Genomic DNA, 17,169 nt, shown 5'->3' with positions numbered 1-17,169 from the left:
TTTCTCCCATTGACCCTCTGCCATGGGGACACTGTGGTAATTTGAACTAAGGTGCATCAACTCCATACATTATTCACATAGCTGGAGTTGCATCCCCTCGTCCAACATTTCCCTAGCGTAGACCTGGGCTGAGGGCAGGATACCTCAATACTGTGAGAGAGCATGTGTTGTGCTATACGGGACGGGCTTTCCCCCTGAAGCGTTCCAGGTTTTTTTCTTAACGTCCCAATGTTTGGACTCCTCTGTGCACCCTCTGGAGGTGCCTGAGCCGGCCAGAGCTGCTGACTGGGGCTGGCTCTGGGCTGTATGGGGAGGGGGTCACGTTTCTCTGCTGGCCCTGTTCCATGCTGGCAGGGAGGTTGCACGGAAGACCATGTGTCGGGATTGGCCGTGGTCCACACGGGATGAGCTGCGTGGAGGGGGACTCGTGCTGGGTCTGGCTGTTGTCGGACGTCCGTCAGGGCTGGCTCTCGTGTGTGTGTACGTGTGCGGGGGGGCTGTGTGAAAGGATGCACGCCAGGGCCGGCTCTCGTTAACGAGTGTTTTTTCGTTTGTCGGTTCAGAACTCGCCCTTGCCCTCAGCTGCTGCCTGACCCGATCACGCTCACCCGCCACCCTCCCCCTGGGAGCCCAGTTGCCTCAGTGGCACAGCCCTTTCTTCTCCTGCCCACATTCTTTTCCCAGCATCTCTGGGAGGGGGCAGCTTTGCCTTCCAAGTCCAGCCCTCCCCCATGACCGCATGGCCCCGTCCGGCCACAGAGCGTTGTTAGCATGACAGCGAGCCCCCAGCGCTGTGGCGGCAGGGAGGTATTTTTAGGAGAAATCCTTCGTGGTTCCATGGCAAAGTCACATCACAGGCCTCGCGTCACTTTGCAAACACCAATTAGTCTTCCCAGCCCCTCTGGGGGCAGGGTCGGTATTGTTATCCTCCCCAGCGGGGAAACGGAGAGGCAGGGAGTGACTCACTGACAGCCTGGGAAAGGATCAGTGGCAAAGCCAAAGGCAGAAGCCAGGAGGCTTGGTCCTCAACCCCCACCCCTCTCGCCCCCTTTTTTAAGAATAGCGTGTCACTCCCTGCAAGGAAATTCTCTTTCTCTCTCTCAAACTCGGGGTGGGGAGGGGCCGCTGCCCCACACACAGATCAGTCGGGGGCCACACACAAGTGGGAAGCAAAACACAAAACCCCAGACCCTCACTACGTGGGCCCCCACTGAGGAGGAGAAAGACCCTCCCCACATTTCCCTCACGCACCAGAGCCGGGGGGGGGGGCAAGGGTAGTAGATTTTGTGTGCCCAGCACCATGGGGGACCAACGGGGGTGGGGGGAGCCCCGAGCCTCGGGCCAGATCGAGACAAGTCTTCGGTTCCCTGCCCCCGTTCTAACTGAATAAATTCTCGGGGCGTGAAAACAGGACAAATTCACAGCTGCTTACTTGGACCCTAATTCTGAGGGTCCCGAGCGCCCACGACCCCCTTTGCTGTCAGTGGGAACAATGGGACGCTCGGGATTAACTCTGGAGAGGTGATTCAGAAAGACAGCCAGGTTTACAAAAGCTGCGTTTGTTCTGGAGCTGAAGGGCCTCGTCTGGAGAGGCAGTGCGGTCCAGTGGTTAAGACGTTGGCTGGACAGCCAGGAGAACTACGTTCTGCTCCCAGCTGTGCTACTGTCCTGCTCTGGGACATGCGCAAGCTGCTACATTGCTTGGTGCCTCGTTTTCCCTCTCTGTAAAATGGCTGGTTCTTTGGTTCTTTCCCAACGGTGCTGCTGTTGAAACCTGCTTGCAAATGTGGTTTGGACGTCCCGTCTACTGAATATCAGTGCATGGGCATGAAGGTAGGAGGTTACGGCTTTTGCAATGGGAGAAAACAAAATGCAAACGGAAACGATGTATGAAAAGCAGCTGGAAGGAGCAGCAAGTGACCCTTTAATGTTGAGTGTTTGAAACGCTTCAGTGTCCTCTAAATGCACAGTGTCAGTGGGGGAGATATCCGAATGCGTGTGCTTAGCTCTCCTCTGGCAGAACTGATGTCAGTCTATTTATAAGCTCCAGTGTGTGCGGTGGATGGGTGGGTGGGCGAGGAGGAGGAGGAGGAAGAGTTAAATAGTCTCCAAGCTGGAGAGCCGATTGAAGATCATCTGATAACATTAGGTTGGTGGCATCCGCTGGAAGAAAGCCGACCTATTTAACGGAGTCCACACCTCCCTCCCCACACGCGGGCAGAGCACAGTCACCTGAGGACAGGGGCTCTGAAAACGCGACTGTCGCTTTAAACCGAAGCCCGGCTCGGAGCGGGTCGTTGGCGCTGTCTACATTTTTCACATGGCTGAGCGCTCCACATAAATCTTTGCTCCGGCAGCCTGCAAGGGGAGGTAGCTGGGGAGAGCTCTCTGGGGCTGCTTGCAGTAGCTAACGGGCATCAAAGCGGCAGCTTCTGTCCACAAGTGCTTCCTCTACGGGGGGCGATTGCTCGGGCGCTTCCAGATGTGACCGCAGCTGCTTTGGTGGGAATTTGTTGCTGGGCTCAGTAAGTAGCACTGTGTATTTCTGTTCGTGGTCCTGCGTGTCCTCGGGAGGCACTGAGGGGTGAGGAGAAGTTTGTTGTATGTGTAGAGGGGGGAATGTTGGGGTTTGGAAATTGTTTTTCAGAATCAGAGTCTTTGAAGTTGGCAAAAGCCCCTTTGGTTTGAACTTAATTGTACCCCAGCTGCGTGTGGCTTTCATTTATTCTCCCTCCCCTCCCCTCCCCGCTGCCAAGCCTCAAGAGAAGCCCGGGTCAACGGCAGCGTGGGGATTTTGGTGGCTGGGTGCGTTTCGGAGGCGGTGAGGGGTGTCCGTGCGCAGAGGGGGAGGAAGCTGAGCGGTCGTCGCTGGGGGTTACCGGGGGTGATACGGAAAGCCCCTGAAAAGGCTTCACGTAAGCAACGGCACGTGGAAGAGCCCCTTTGAATGTGTGTAAATGGCCACGGCGTTAGCCCAGGGAGCGTTGGCGCGAAGCGGTTCAGCGCTGGCGGCTGCAAATCCAGATTTAGGGTGCAAACTCCAGGCAGCGCGTTCGCCTGTCAAACCGACAGAAAGGCTTGACCCCAGGGGGCCTCCCCCCGCCGGTGTTCCCTCCTCAGGCTCCCTTCAGCGCCTCGGCTCTGTCTGCGCCGTCTTGCTCCGCGTCTGCTTTCTGTCCAGCGGCAGGTTTCCAAAACAAGTTAGTTGGCGAAGTTAGTTCGGCGCCCGAAGCAGCCAGCGTGCGTCTCTGACGCTGGTGGCCAATGTTGTAACGCGGTCCCCTCGCCCCGAGCTCCGCTCCTATCTCCCTGGGCTCGCCTCCTGCCAGGCCTGGCCGCCTTCCAGCGCCTCGTGAAGTTAGTGGGAGCGGCCGGTGCCTGCCACCATGCCAGGTGTTTTCCTTTGCAGCGCTGAGCCCTTAACTGGCAGGTGTTCGGGAAGATAAGACTGAGGGAGACTCCGGTGGTCCTCAGGAGGTGGCTGGCTGGATCTAGGGGCACGTCCTCACTCCTGCGCGCTCACCGGCAGATCTGAGGTAGATCCCCCGTCAGAGAGGATTAAGTAAGTAGCCACGGAGGGCAAGGCGGGCAAAGCAATGAAATACGAGCTTGTGAAGCCTGGGACAAAACGCCCTCGGGGGACGGGGCATGTAAATTGTTATGCTCTGCCTGGAATGGGGCAGTTTTTAGTCCCCCTCCTCCTCCCTCCTAAAATAAGGAAGGAGAGTGTGTAAGGGTCTCAGGTCTCTCTTTGGGAGGCGCAGCTGATGGCCGGCATGAGACCCTGCCTAGGGAAAGGGTCGAGTGAGATTTACTTGCACTACTGGCGCGCTCTGGTGTATCGGTGCAGGCGTATTGTGTCTGATCTTACGCCACTGACCCAGTGGGGCGGGGGTTGCTGCTGACTCCAGGCGAGTCAGGACTGAGTCCCTTGAAATCTGGTGATGGAGGGTGCACTAGACCGAGGGACACCAAAAACCAGGCCTTCATCGTGGAGTTTTTGGAACGGTTTACCAGTCAAGAAACTTGCCACTGTTTTAATTTCCGTTCTGTATGCCCCGTGTGTATTGAGAAGGAATGACCTTTCATCCAAAATACAGACATTTCAAATGGCAGTGAAAAGGCTTTCGAGACTTGAGTTTCTGCTGGCTGGGCTTACGTTTCATAACGAAGCAAACTTCTTTTGGTAGGGGTGGGAATCAGGATTCTCCGGGGCCCCTTAATGGAATTGGTGCTACAAGGGGCTGTCACGTGTGCAGTCAGAGAAACGAAGGCTAGCTATTTCCATGAATAACGAGCACATCTGTAGCTGCATTGGGTGGATAAACACCGTTTAGAAGGGGTATTAGCTTTTGGGTTTCCTGGCATAAACCAGCCCCATGCTGATGGGAGTAGGAAGAAACTGCCATTGTGGACTTCCCGTTCCTTAATTCTCAACCAGTTTATTTGACTTGGCCCTGAAGCATCCAACGCTGTCAAAGAAAGAACGCCGGATTAGCTCAGCCATCCGCTGTGGTCCACACTGACAATCCCTGTGTTGTCGGGAGGGTTTGAGAGCCTCCATACGGTGTCAGGTCGTTGGACAGATGGCAGAATCGCTGTGTGAAGTTCCGGGTTTAGGGAGAGCAGACTATCTGATCTTTCTGAACTTCAAATCTCTGACCCTCCAGCCCGCGGCACGTCAGAAAGTCACTCGGTCGCATCTCATGGTTGGAAAGTGGCAGGAAAGTGGGACAATTTTTCTTTTAGGGTGGGGATCAACAATAACCCTTCCTCCCCAAACTGTATCCCACACCAGCCTCTCTGGCTCGCTCCTGCTTCCTGTTTGACTCTGACGGTGTCAGAACTAACTTTAAAATGTTGTGGAGGCAGCAGGAAGCTTTGTGGGAGAAGCCGCAGGAGTCAGAACCATTTGGCTGGGGTATTTATAACTGGCAAGCGATGTGCCCGCGCTTATGAGGAGGAAGCATTTGCAGCAGGAAAGCTCCTTGGCTCTTTGCAGTGTGAAGTTAGAAACACCCGTTGCTTTTGGGGGAGATTTATTTTTAAGCCATCGCTACCCCCCTTGAAGATTGAGCCTGAAAAGTTTTCAGATTTGGGGGTGGGCTTTCTTCTTCTTTTTTTTAACAAGAACATGAAACTTTTTCGGTTTTAAAAAACTGAAGAGTCACCCGTTTGGGATTCGTTTTCTTAGAAATCTCAAGCGACGGAACAAAGCAAACGTTGCTGGCTTGGCTGAAAAGCCACCGTTTTGTTGGGGGGGGGGGAAGTTTCCATAAAGAATGTTTGACCAGCTCTAATAAAAGCCTCTAATGGAGACTGAAACTTTAGGCATCGTTCTGAGGAAATGTCATTCCGAAGCCCCAGTGGGCTGTATGGATCAAAGTGTCATAAATGGGGTAAGAATGGTGAGCGGCATTTTCTGTTGATCACACCAGCAAATAAGAAGTGTCACTGATGGCAATTAGCAGCTTTTCTCTAGCACCTGAGGATCTCGAAGTGTCTTCACAAATATAAGGTGCTCAGGGAAACTCACATGGCTTAGACCGGTGGTCTCCAGCCTTTTTAAGCATGAGATCACTTTGTGAATTTAAATGCAATCCAGGATCTGCCTCACCCCCAAACACTCTGGCCCCGCCTCCTTCCCGCCCCTTCTCCAAGGCCCTGCTCACTCCATCCTCCCTCCCTTCCCCATCCTCACTCACTTTTAGCAGACGGGGGCCAGAGGGCTGGGGTACTCTGAAAAGATTTGGAGTGTGGGAGGGGTTCTGAGCTGAGCCTGGGGCAGGGAGTTGAGGTGCAGGAGGGGGTTCAGGGTGCTGACTCTGGGAGGGAGTTTGGGTGCAGGGGGACTCAGAGCTGGGTGCAGGAGGAGTTCAGGACTTGGGCCAGGGTTTGGATTGCAGGCTCCAGCTGGGCACTGCTTACCACAGGTGGCTTCCGGGTGGTGGTGCAGGGGGCTAAGGCAGGCTCCCCCCTACTCTGACCCTCACCACTCCCAAAAGCAGCCGGCAAACTCTCTCCATCCCTGTCCCCCCTCCCCGCTCTGTGGAGATGCGGTACAGGGGGGAAGGAGGGGCACCCTGACATCAGCAACCCCTCCACTCCTTCCTGTGCCCCATTGAGAAGGCAGCTGCAAGGCAGAGGGCAGGAGCGACAATGCAGTGCTTAGAGGGGCAGATGAAGTGCCGCATTTGACGGGCCAAACCTGTCAGGATCACCTGTCACAGGCTCCAAGATCTGCCAGTAGATCCCGATCGATTGGTTGGTGACCCCTGGCTTAGACTGTGAGTCCCAGAGCAGGGACGAGAACCCAGGAGTCCTGCCGCCTGCCCCCCCCCGCCTGTAAGCCCGAGCGTCTGACCAAGCTTAGGACATTGTTGGCCAGTGTGACTTTCCTCCTTCCACTGCTCCTCCACGATTCAACTTCTTCCTGGTTTGTTCCCACTCCCTCTGGCTCTTCGTTTTCTTGCGGCACCCCTGCCTGCTCCCCTCTCCTGTTGTGAGCTGTCGGAGGAGCTCCCGCCGTGGGCCAGGTGCTGTCAGCACAAGAAGGGAGACAGAATCCCGGCCCCAAGTTGCTCCCTGGATAAGGTGAATTTTAATTCTGGCCCTGCCCTGCTGGAGTCCGTTTGGGGATCGGTTGGGCGGGCCTGGCCGGCCGTCAGCGCCACGTGCTGCGCAGACAGGAGCAGCGGGCCGTGGCAGTGGACAGACGGAGGCAGCTGCGTGCGGGGTTCGGCCCCACCAGCTGCAGGGTTCCAGCTCTGTCTCCTCCTCCGTTTCACTCCATGATGCTGGACATCTTAGAGAGGAAGGAACCAAGCAATGGGCAGGTGTAACGGCCCGGCGCTGCCGTTCGCAGCAGATGAGTCGGCTCTCCCGGGCTGGACAGGAACAATTGCTGAGTGAGCTTAGAGTCCTTCCTTTGGCCTGGCCCCTGCACACCTCTGTGTAACTCAGCGGTGGGCCACCCACGTGGGGCCCTCCTGGGGTCTGTGTGTGGCCCACGAGACCTTTTGTTTCCTGTTGCCCGTGTGCAGAACTGCCAGATTCTGCTGGTGTTTGTCCGTGTCGGGTTTTTCCTACCAGTATCACCGAAGTGACCCGCACGTACAGCCAGGGCACGTGAAGTGGGATGGGGGGGACAGTTGCACCCAACATTGCGAGAGCCGGGCGCCCCCTCTGCAGCCAGTCACAGCGCTGCTGCGGTTCCATCGGCACCCCGCGAATTCTAGGGACACAAGCACAGTTACCAAAACTACCCTGTCCCGGGAGACCGTCTTGGTTACGACAATCTGGCGGCCCCCTGAGATGGAGCAGGGCCGCTCGTGAGCCTCAGTTGCCCCTCTCCTGGTCTAACCCATCCCTCAGGGAATCAGGGATGACACCAGCTGAAGGAGAGGCGTTGTATGAACCCAAGCCCCGGGCTCGTGCGTATGTGTTCGCCAGCCCATTCAGAGTGCAGCGCTGGGAGTGTCTCCAAGGAAGGCTGCCCTTGGCCGAGACACAGTGGGGCGGGGAGGGGGCAGACGGAGCCCATGTGGCGTGTGCTTCCCGCCGGGGGACTCTGCCTTTGTGAGAGAAGGCAGAGGTGATTCAGGGCCTTGGAAAACCATGGTTGTGGCAGCCGAGGGGAATCGCCAAAGGGATTTAGGCGCACAAGTGCTATTGAAAGTCAGTGCTACTCGGCGGATGCATCTCTTCCATGCTCCCAAAGGCCCTGATTCAGCAAAGCCCTGAAGCAAGTGCTGCAGCCGGCGTTCAGCGTGCGCGTCCCTGATCTGCCGAATTTCCCCGCCTGGGCTCCGCACAGCTGCCACTGCAGTGACTTCCCAAGGCACGGAAACCCGCTTTGCTTTCCCCTCAGACGGTGGCCCTCAGAGCCGGGCAGCCCGGGGCCCTCCCGGGGACGTTTCCTTTGCAGCACTGTCAGCCTGGCCCTGGGCTTGTCCACTCTCCCCTGTGAGCGTCCACACTGCACCATAAATCCGGGCTCTCGATCGCTGGATCCGGATCTCCCAGCCTAACTATGCGTCCACACGGCAGCATGGCAGGGCTTGGACCAAATCTCAGCAGAAATCGAGCTCCGGCCCCCCGCCCCCAGCAGGGCCCTAAGCCTCCGGCCCCAGGTGCTGGCTGAACTGAGCCAAACTGGTTTGTGTGTGGACCGAAGTGCGGTTTGGGCTCAGATTTGTATCAGAGTCTGGGACCGGTAGGCAGGTAGGATTGCCAGGTGACCGGTATTCACCTGGACAGTCCGGTATTTTCGCCTCCAGTCCGGTAAAAAAATTCAGAGAATACCAGACACCTGAGATGTCCAGTATTCTCTGATTTTTTTTTTTTCCTCCAGCCAGGAGGCGAAAATGCCAGGCACCTGGCAACCCTACAAACACTCAGCACCCGGCCTCCTCCCCCACCCCCGAACCCACCCCGGCCCTCAAAACCCCCAGCCCCCCAACCCCAGCCCCATGCGTACCGGGTTCCGCAAGGCTGCCGGGACAAAATGGCTGCCAGCAAAAAGACCAAGGGGAAGCAATGACTCCGCTGGGTCTTAGTGCTCAACCGCTCCCCTGTTCCTGTCCCTGCACTCACTCTTAAAGGGGACATGCTGTTTTATTTTAAAAAAAATTTCGCTTAAGTCCTTGGAGTTCTTTTTTTGCTCAACAACTTTGTTCCTCCCCCCCCCCAACAGAATTTTTCCCTGGTGTTTTTTTTTTTGGTGGGGGGAGGGGTTCAGTATTTTTGTTTCAACCATCTGGCAACCCTATCGGCAGGGCGCCGAGCCAAGTGTGTTGGAGGAGTCCAGAGGTTCTCAAACTAGAGCTTTTGGACCACAAGAGCAGTGGGGAGCCTGGTGGCTTCTATCTCGGTGTTTGTAGAGCCCCCAGCCCCCCGATCCTGGTATAATAATTCCAAGCCGAATGCCGTCAGGACGAAACCGGGATAAGGGGGAGTTTTAGGGCTAGGTGGCCTCGGGAGAAGGGGGCCTCACTCCCTTTTGACTTGCTGCTGAGGAGGTAGATGTCTCCGAACCCCCTAGGCCTCTCAGCCTGATTGTCAGAAGTGCCACACCCCCCCGGGGAGTCGTGGGAGTGCAGCATCTCTGCAGATCCTCAGCACATGCGAGAGGGTGACTCAGAGACACCCGCTCGCCCGGGCGCTCGCTGTTCCATGTATTTCCCGTACAGCAGCTGGTGTTGTCTCCACCTTGCTTACAAAACAGCAGATGAGCGCGGCCTGCTGATCACTTAGGGGAAGCCGTTCGCAAAAGCCTGGATGTCTTCAAAGGAGGGGGGCCTATTTCAGGTGAGCGGCAGGGTTTCTGCAGCCCGCTCTGCACGCCGATGAGCAGCCGGGTGGCATGAAATGTCAGTCCGACGAAGCGGAGGGGGCCTGTGACTTTCGCCAAATGCAGCCCCCCGCGCCCCCCCCCCCCCGCTGGCTGGGTAGATCTCGCCCGGTCCAGCCAATTCAGGCTCCGTGAGGGGAGCCCATGGGGCCATCCTACCTTGTTCTCACCAAGTAGGACACCCCCGACCATGCCCATGGCTCCATTCCGCGCTGGATTTTCCTTGCGTTCAGAGGGCAAGAGGAGAGAGGGTTTGTAGCAGAGCTACATGGAGGGGGCTTCAGTCCTGGGTGACAGGCCCAGCTGGAATTTATCTCCTCTTCAGGGCCCAGCCACCTGGCTGAGCCCAGAATATTTTGTTTCAGGAGCCCCTTAGCTTAATAAACACTCGTCTGGTTTTCATGTGCTTCCTGCCGTCCCCGGAAGAGGCAAAGGAGCCGCCTCGGAAAGTTTCCCTTCCTGAAAGAGAGACCCAGCCTCCTTCTTCGGGTCTCCCAAGCTAGGTCTACACTACGGAGTTTTTGCACAAAAACGTGCGGCGCGTCCACACCTCAAGCACGTTTTTGCACTTGTAAAACGAAAGAACAGAGAGGTTTTGGCAGAGTTGGTATTCCTCCTCCTATGAGGAATAACTCCCTTGTGCACAAGAGTTCTTGCGCAAAAAGGTGTGCGGGGACAGGCAACGGGTTTTTGGCACAAAAAATGGAAAAAGCACCGGGGCCCTGGTGGCCGTTCTGTGGATAGCTATCAGCGCTTCCTTTCGAGAGAGCGGCCATGCAGTGTGGATTCTCTCTTGCACAAAAGCCCATCGTTTTTTTAATGCGCTTTTGCAACGTGGATGGTCTCTGCCACAAAAAGTTTTTGCGGAAGATCTCTTCTGCAAAACGCTTCCTGTGCAAGAGGCCTGTAGTGTAGACATAGCCAGGGCCGGCCCATGTCATTCGTGTGCCCCGGGAGCGTGGCATGCGTGGTGCCGCCCCTGCCCGGCCTGGCAGCCCTGCACGGCGCCCCCTACAATGGGGCGCCCCGGGCGGTAGCTACGCCAGCCCGTGGCTTGGGCCGGCTCTGGACGTAGCCCCACAGAGTAACAACAACAGGCCTCCTACCAGCCCCTCCTGACACCAAAATAAATCTCTGCGGGGGGGAGACAGGAATTGAAGCTTGTTTCTGAACACAAAAGAGACACCCAGGGCCTGAGCCGATGACCTTTGACATCGATGGATTTTTGCATTGGGCCCTCAATGCTGCAACGGGGCGTTCGGAAAGATAAACTGCCGATTGCGAGTCTAAGTAAAACGTGGACATTTTCTGTATCTGATCAGCAGGACCAGTAACTCGTTACTGGGCATCCTGGGCACTGGGAATCAAGGTCTTTGGGTTCCCATTCCCAGATTTGTCACTGCTTTACCATGCGGCCTTGGGCAAGTCGCTTGGCCTCACCGTTACCCCTAAAAAGGAGGCGGGGGTGTTACTGACCTCCCGGGGCATCGTGAGTGAAGACGGGTGAGTCACATTTTCAAAAAGTTGCCGCGAGTGCGAGTCTTTAAACGGGCTTGCTCCGGTTGTGCTCACGCCCCGGTGTGTTTCCGTTCTGGGAGTGTTCGAGTGCTGCGGCTTCACTAGAACAAATGTTTGTGGGAAACCAATCTCCAAAGTGCCCAGGCAAGGCGGTGAGGAAGTGGATTTTCAATCGATACGCTTAAGCGTTCGTGCTGGAATTAAGTGTAATGACTCCCCAGGGGCACACTCAACAGGGTTGGAACCCCGCCCGGGAGTGCGGCCGCCCTCGTGGATTGGGGAAACACTCGGGACCCCCCGCCAAAGGAGACCCCGCTCGCCCCGCAGCGAAAGGAGTCGCTGCAGGCTTTGGCGGGGAGAAACCATCTTTTAGTGGAGGGAATCAATCCGCAGACACTGCAAACTGCGGGCGGAGAAAGAACCTGGCTTAGGCGGGTTCCTCGTTCCAGCTGGGGCCGCGTTTGAGCGAGCGCTGGGAGATCCTGCTGCAGGAAGAGATTTTCTTTCCTACCATAAAGGCAGTACCCCTCCCCCCCAGACTTCGTCCATGTGAAATCCATCTAGGGAAGCACAGACCCACTTGGCCGGTCTCGTTGGCAACGCTTCCCCGGGCTGCGCCGGGCCGCAGGTGCGCCTTGTGCAGATAAGTGATGAGCCGCTCCCAAGAAAGGCCCGTCTGCTGTCGGGAAGGCTCATTTATCATCTCCTCGCCGGCCGGCCTTGTAGAGGTCACTGGGGAAGGGCAAGGACTTCTCACAACAGGTTGGGACGGAGGCTGCCTGGGAAGGGCTCATCTCATTTTTCATCGTTATGGTTCCGCTGAGGGCGCTCGTAGACAAGGTCTAATTCAGGGATGAAAGAGCCGGGGCGCTGGGGACCGGCCCTGCAGATGAGAGCGGCAGGTCCCAACGGGTTCCCATGATCAACTTCCCAGCATGGAGGGCGCCATTTTGTAACACTATATTTTGTAATGCTACAAAATGGCATCCGCACACTCTTGAGGGCGACCCCTCCTGCGGCCTGCACTGTGTCAGTCCGGCTCTCTCCTCGGCCGAGGCCGGGCAGGCGGGGAGGGCTGAGGGAGCCAAGCCCTCCGAGCACAGTCCGGTTTTAGCACTTTCATCACAGACGTGCTGGGCCAGTGCCGGGCAAAGCCGGGGCAGGGCGAGCCCCTCGGCCGCAGTGGGAGGTGTTGTGAAAGGGGGGTTCACTGGGTGATGGATGCGTACGAAAGAGAGGGATAAATAGCACTGGCTTGGGCCAGCAATGTGCGAACGCTCCCCCCGCCTCGCCCTGCCCGTGTCCCGGGAGCCTGACCCGCACCCCTGGCTTTTCTCCGGAGTTCCCTGCCCTGCGATGCTCCCTGCTAGCCCAGCCCTGAATCCCGGAACGGTGCCTCCCTCTCGGAACCTGCCTGAGCATTCCCATGCCGTCCCCGCACCCGCCGCACCACCCCGCTGGCTCTTCCCGTCCTCGGCTCCGGCACAACATCCCCTCCCCTGGGCCCTGCGTGAGCAGAGGTTGCCGGTCCCCGGAAGCGGCGCCATGCTTCTGTGACAGTGTCCAGGAGCTCGTTGTATTCCACACCCCGGCGAGTTCTGAACTCGGCTCTCTGCGGGGCACGGCGTCACTCACTAGCCTAATGTTCCCTCCCCTCAGATGCTTCCCCGATGTCTCCGCGTCTGAAGTCAGAGCCCTTCTCTAGGCCAAAGGCAACTCCCGGTTACACTGGGGCGACCCCGCTGAACCGAAGTGGCTGAGAGCAGCCTTTCTTCTCCCGCTGGAAATGTGGGTCACGCAACCTGATGCAGCAGAACTGTAATAAATGCAGCACGTCCTCCGTTTAAACCCCAGCATGCTTTGATTTCCAGGGTGTCGCTATTATTGGTTCAGAAGCTGGCTTCCCAACTCTCCGTTTTATTAGCACAGGGAAGGGGGGGTTGTTACTTTTTTTTCTCTCCCTCCCTGATCAGCTCCCAGATTGCTAATGTTCCAATGCCTGGCCTGTTGCTAATTTTGACAATGCCCTAAATAGAAGGCGAGCGTATCTCGTCTGGTTTGCTTAGCATAAGAGAAAATTATTTTTCTTCATTTACTGAACCAAAACCAAGGCTTTAACCCCATCGTGGCAACCCTCTTCTGGGGCTTTCCCATCTCCTTCGCAAACAGCCGAGCTGCCCTTCCTCACAAGCGTCCTTCGCCTGTTCCGAAGGGCTAGACCGGAGAGGGGCCCACGCCAGAATCCTTGGGTAGCGTCTCCTGCTCCAGACTAGGTTCCACAAAGGACAACCTGTAGCATCGAGGTTTGCTGAGAAGCTGACGGGCGTCCCAGCCTCAGCAAAGGAGCCAAGCTCTGACTTCTCTTGCTTTGCTGGCTTGACCTCAGTGCCCTTGACATTCACGGAGTCCTTGCCGCTAGGCAGCCGTTGCTTGAGATCTTGAATGAGTTGAGGCCTCTCTCTGCTGCCCTCTCCGTCTTCAGCACCCTGTGCTAAAAGGGCCAGGCCTGGAGGCTGAATGCATCCGTCCAGTTCCCTTGGTGCTGATTTTTCTGCCGCTCGCCCTGTTCCCTGCCTGGGACGGGGCTGCAGTCGCTCCAGAAGCAGAGCACTCAGCCGGGGTGCGGGAGGTAACGCGGAGTGTGAGCTAAGCTTTGCCTCGCCCAGGAGTTCCCCTCCACTGGCCAAGCTAGGAGCCCAGTGGTGGTATCCTCTAGTGGGAATCCCCGTCCTGGGGAGTGTGATGGGGAGAGTTGATGGGCTTTAGGTAGAAAATAAACGCAGCTGCACTTGGCTGCATGAGCGAAGACCAGGAAGACGGCAACACTTCGTCTTGTAACCCGGGTCCGTGGGAGAAGCAGATTCTGAAGATCAGAGCTGGGGACTAGGAGCCAGGACACCTGAGCTATGTCTACACTCGCGGCTTCTTGCGCAAGAAATGTGCAAACGAGGCTAAGCGTGGAATATTGCCGAGCCTCATTTGCATACCTAATGAGCCGCCATTTTTGCAGAAGAGGCTCTTGCGCCAGAAGGAGCTGTCTACCCTGCCCCTTCGTGTGCGAGAAAAGCCCTCTTGCGCAAGGCCGTTATTCCTGAAAATAATCAGCGTCGCAGCCTTGCGCAAGAGGGTTTTTCTTGCGCAAGAAGGGGCAGTGTAGACAGCTCCTTCTGGCGCAAGAGCCTCTTCTGAAAAACATGGCGGCTCATTAGGTATGCAAATGAGGCTGGGCGATATTCCACGCTTAGCCTCGTTTGCACATTTCTCATGCAAGAAGCCGCGAGTGTAGACATAGCCCTGGATTCTCTTCTTGGCCCTGCCAGTGCCTCACTGTGCAACCTTGGCCAAGTCACTTAACCCCTCTGCGCTGCAGTCCGTAACGCAGGGCACAGATCCAGCCAGCCTCTCAGGGACGTTGTGAGGAGAAAGGAGCTGACGTCTGGAGATGCTCTGGAAAGCCTAGAAAGCAAAGGGTTGCCTGGGGAGAGCTTCGAAGGGCTGTCTGAGGCGCTGCTGGTGCATTCAAGAGCAAATCGCCAGCAGGGCATTGCACTGTGGAGCAGGAGCCAGCTGGCTTCCCTGGGGTCCCCCACGTCTCTTGAGTGCACCCCAGCTCCCCGAGCGCTGCGAGCCTGCTTGGTGCTTCCCAGAGCCGTCCTGCTCCAGGGGTGCCCATCCCCGCGCAGCCCAGTGGAACTGGGCGGGTGAGCTGGACACAAGCCAGCGCCATGTGTAGAAGCCGCACAGCAGAAGCGGGGCTGTAAGATGGACTTAGGCACAGCCAGGTAGCGAGCGCCGGGTGACCTTGTCTCTCTCGCCCGAGGGCCCGGCCTTGTTCAGCTTGGACCCGCACCGGTTCGATTGTGGTCCGGGAACGCTGTGCCGGGGTGCAGCTCGAGAGCCACTAACGTGGGCACTAAAAATCCTTTCTCCAGGGCAGGGCTCCACAGTGCCCCGCTCGCTGGCCTGGCCTGCAGGGACCCACCTCTAGCAGGGGAGAGAAAGGGGTTGTTGGCAGGGCCGTCTTGTTAATCGCCTCTCTGCCGGGGCAGCCCCCGGATGGCTGCACAGGTCAGTCCCCGGCTCCGCCACAGCCACCCCGTGTGCAGAGCACTCACCTCGGTCTCATCCCTTTGCCCACCCTGCGCCTGACTTGTCCATTTAGGTCAGAACCGCCTCAGGGCCGCGCCCCTCCTCGGGCTGGGTGTCTGTGCCGCCTACCACCCTGGGGACCGGATCCTCCGCGATATTTAGGCCCCCTCCGCTCCCTGATTTCAGGGGCCTTTGCTTTCAGTGGGAGTGAGGTGCCTAAAATACCTTGGTAGAGCTGGGTCCTCTTAATACTCATAAAAAACGATCGCTCGTCGGTTTTGTGCCGCCGTTCCATTCCAGCCACCAGCTCATATCACATGGGTCCCCCTCCCCGCAAAATCCGGTTTTGTGCTTTTGCCGTGGACCGCACCGATTTCACGGGGGGAGACGGCGCTTCTCAGACTGGGGGCACTGACCCGAAAGGGAGTTGCAGGAAAGTCACAAGGTTATTTTAGGAGGGGGTTGCGGTATCACCCCCTTTGCTTCCAAGCTTCCTTCAGAGCTGGGCAGCTGGAGAATAGCGGCTGCTGACTGAGGGCACATCTGCAGGGTGGCAAAACCATACTAGGCCTTCCTTGCGGCTGGCAGGGCGCTGCCTTCAGAGCTGGGCTCCCGGCCAGCAGCCACCGCTCTCCAGCTCTGAAGGCAGCGCTGCCACCAGCAGCAGCAGCGAAGTCAGGGTAGGAGTAGTGAACACCCCTCCCCCCAACTCCTTGGGTCTGGGCCCCTATAATTGCATCAGACTGATATAGCACAAATCATGACATTTACCGTTTTTACCGTCCTGTGACCGTAGGGCCCTGCACACGGGCCACTGAGTGGATACCAGAGAGTCGTCCTTGCCCGCTGGTGTCATCCATTGCTTCCTGTCGCCTATGACTGGGCCGTGTGATTGTACCAGATCATCCCCAGCACAGTTGGAGCCCCCCGAGCCTGGCAGATGCCTCTTTTCATTTCCTAATTTTACATTCAGTTCTGAGTAATTCCGAGAAATCTGCTGCTTCGGCTGCATTTGGCTGGGCGGAAGAGGGGACTCTGTGTTTACTCCATTAGCCCAGCGTGTTCGGAATGGCGTGCAAAACACATCTGTCTGGCCTGGACTCGGGCACGCCGCAGGGCTTGTGCACGGAGGCTTTGGAAGCAAATCTAATATCCCGCACGGCTTAAATATAGCCCTGCCTGGCGAAAGGGGCTCATTTGGGCTCCCCTGCTGGAATTGTTTTCCTGAAGAGCTGTAATTGAGTGGCATTTGCAGCCTGGTGATTGTTATAACCAGTGGTCTCCTGCGGATAACAGAACCGAAGGAAGGAGGCTTGGAAGCTCCAATTGTGGAGGTCTTTATGGCAGTCTAAATTTAGCTGGCTTGAGAGGCGCACGGGCGGTCTCTGCGGACGGGGCTGAGAAGCTTGCAAAGGAAGAAAGGGGAGACGGGGCCAGCACACCAGACGGGGTTCTGTGTGATTCCCAGTGGCCCATCTTGTTCGCTGGCATCCTGTATCCCTCTCTGAGCTCCGCCTCAGTTTCCCCTCTCAGGATGCTAAACTTTCCACGCCAGGGCCCTCCTCGGCCACATGTAGAATAGGCGGCTGTGTAGGGCGCCCCAAAATTTGGGGCACCGCTGGGTCTTCACGTCCACCCTCCTGCCTCTTGCGTGGCACCTGCTCCCTCCAACGGGGATGTAGTTCTCCAGAAAGTGACAAAGCCTGACGGAGCGCTTAGCAGAGCGGCGAGCCTGGGAAAGAGCCGTTCGAGCGGTAATGAGCGTCACAGGCCTTTGCCAACCCCAGGTCTACATGGTCGGTTTCTTGACTTTACCGGGAGAGCCGACAGGGCCTTCGTTTGAAGTGTGCTTTCAAATATTTCATCAGTGGCTTGCTGGAGATTATAAAATCGCAGCTCAAAAAAGCCCTTGCTCCCCCCGGCTGCAGACAGGCACAGGGCACCGGTTTAATAGTCCATACATCCTAGGGATGGCTCTGTTTCCACGGGCTGACTCCCCTCACTTTCCCGTGGCTGCTCAGGAACCCAGCCCCTCTCCCGTGGCCGGGCCACGGAATCCCTCCCGCTCTCAGAATCGCTCCTTTAGAACCAGCCTCGCCTCCCAGCCACTGTGCCCTCCTGGCGGGCTGGACGAGAACGCCTCCGTGCGCTCACGATGCTCCGGCGCAGGGCAAGCTTTCGGCCCATTGCTAGGAGCCCCGAGGGCGGTT

The 17,169-nt window shown here is 57.3% G+C and overlaps 1 protein-coding gene across 10 annotated transcripts in view; it reads left to right on the top strand.

Annotated features, from left to right (window-relative positions):
* Nucleotides 1-17,169, top strand: part of GPSM1 (G protein signaling modulator 1) — a 162,867-nt gene that overhangs the window by 136,379 nt on the left and 9,319 nt on the right. The gene's annotated exons all lie outside the window — the stretch shown is intronic.

This window comes from Pelodiscus sinensis, chromosome 22 (assembly GCF_049634645.1).
Source record: "Pelodiscus sinensis isolate JC-2024 chromosome 22, ASM4963464v1, whole genome shotgun sequence".
NCBI lineage: Eukaryota > Metazoa > Chordata > Testudines > Trionychidae > Pelodiscus > Pelodiscus sinensis.
Note: the sequence above shows the minus strand (reverse complement) of the source record. Positions and strands in the feature narration are given on the sequence as shown.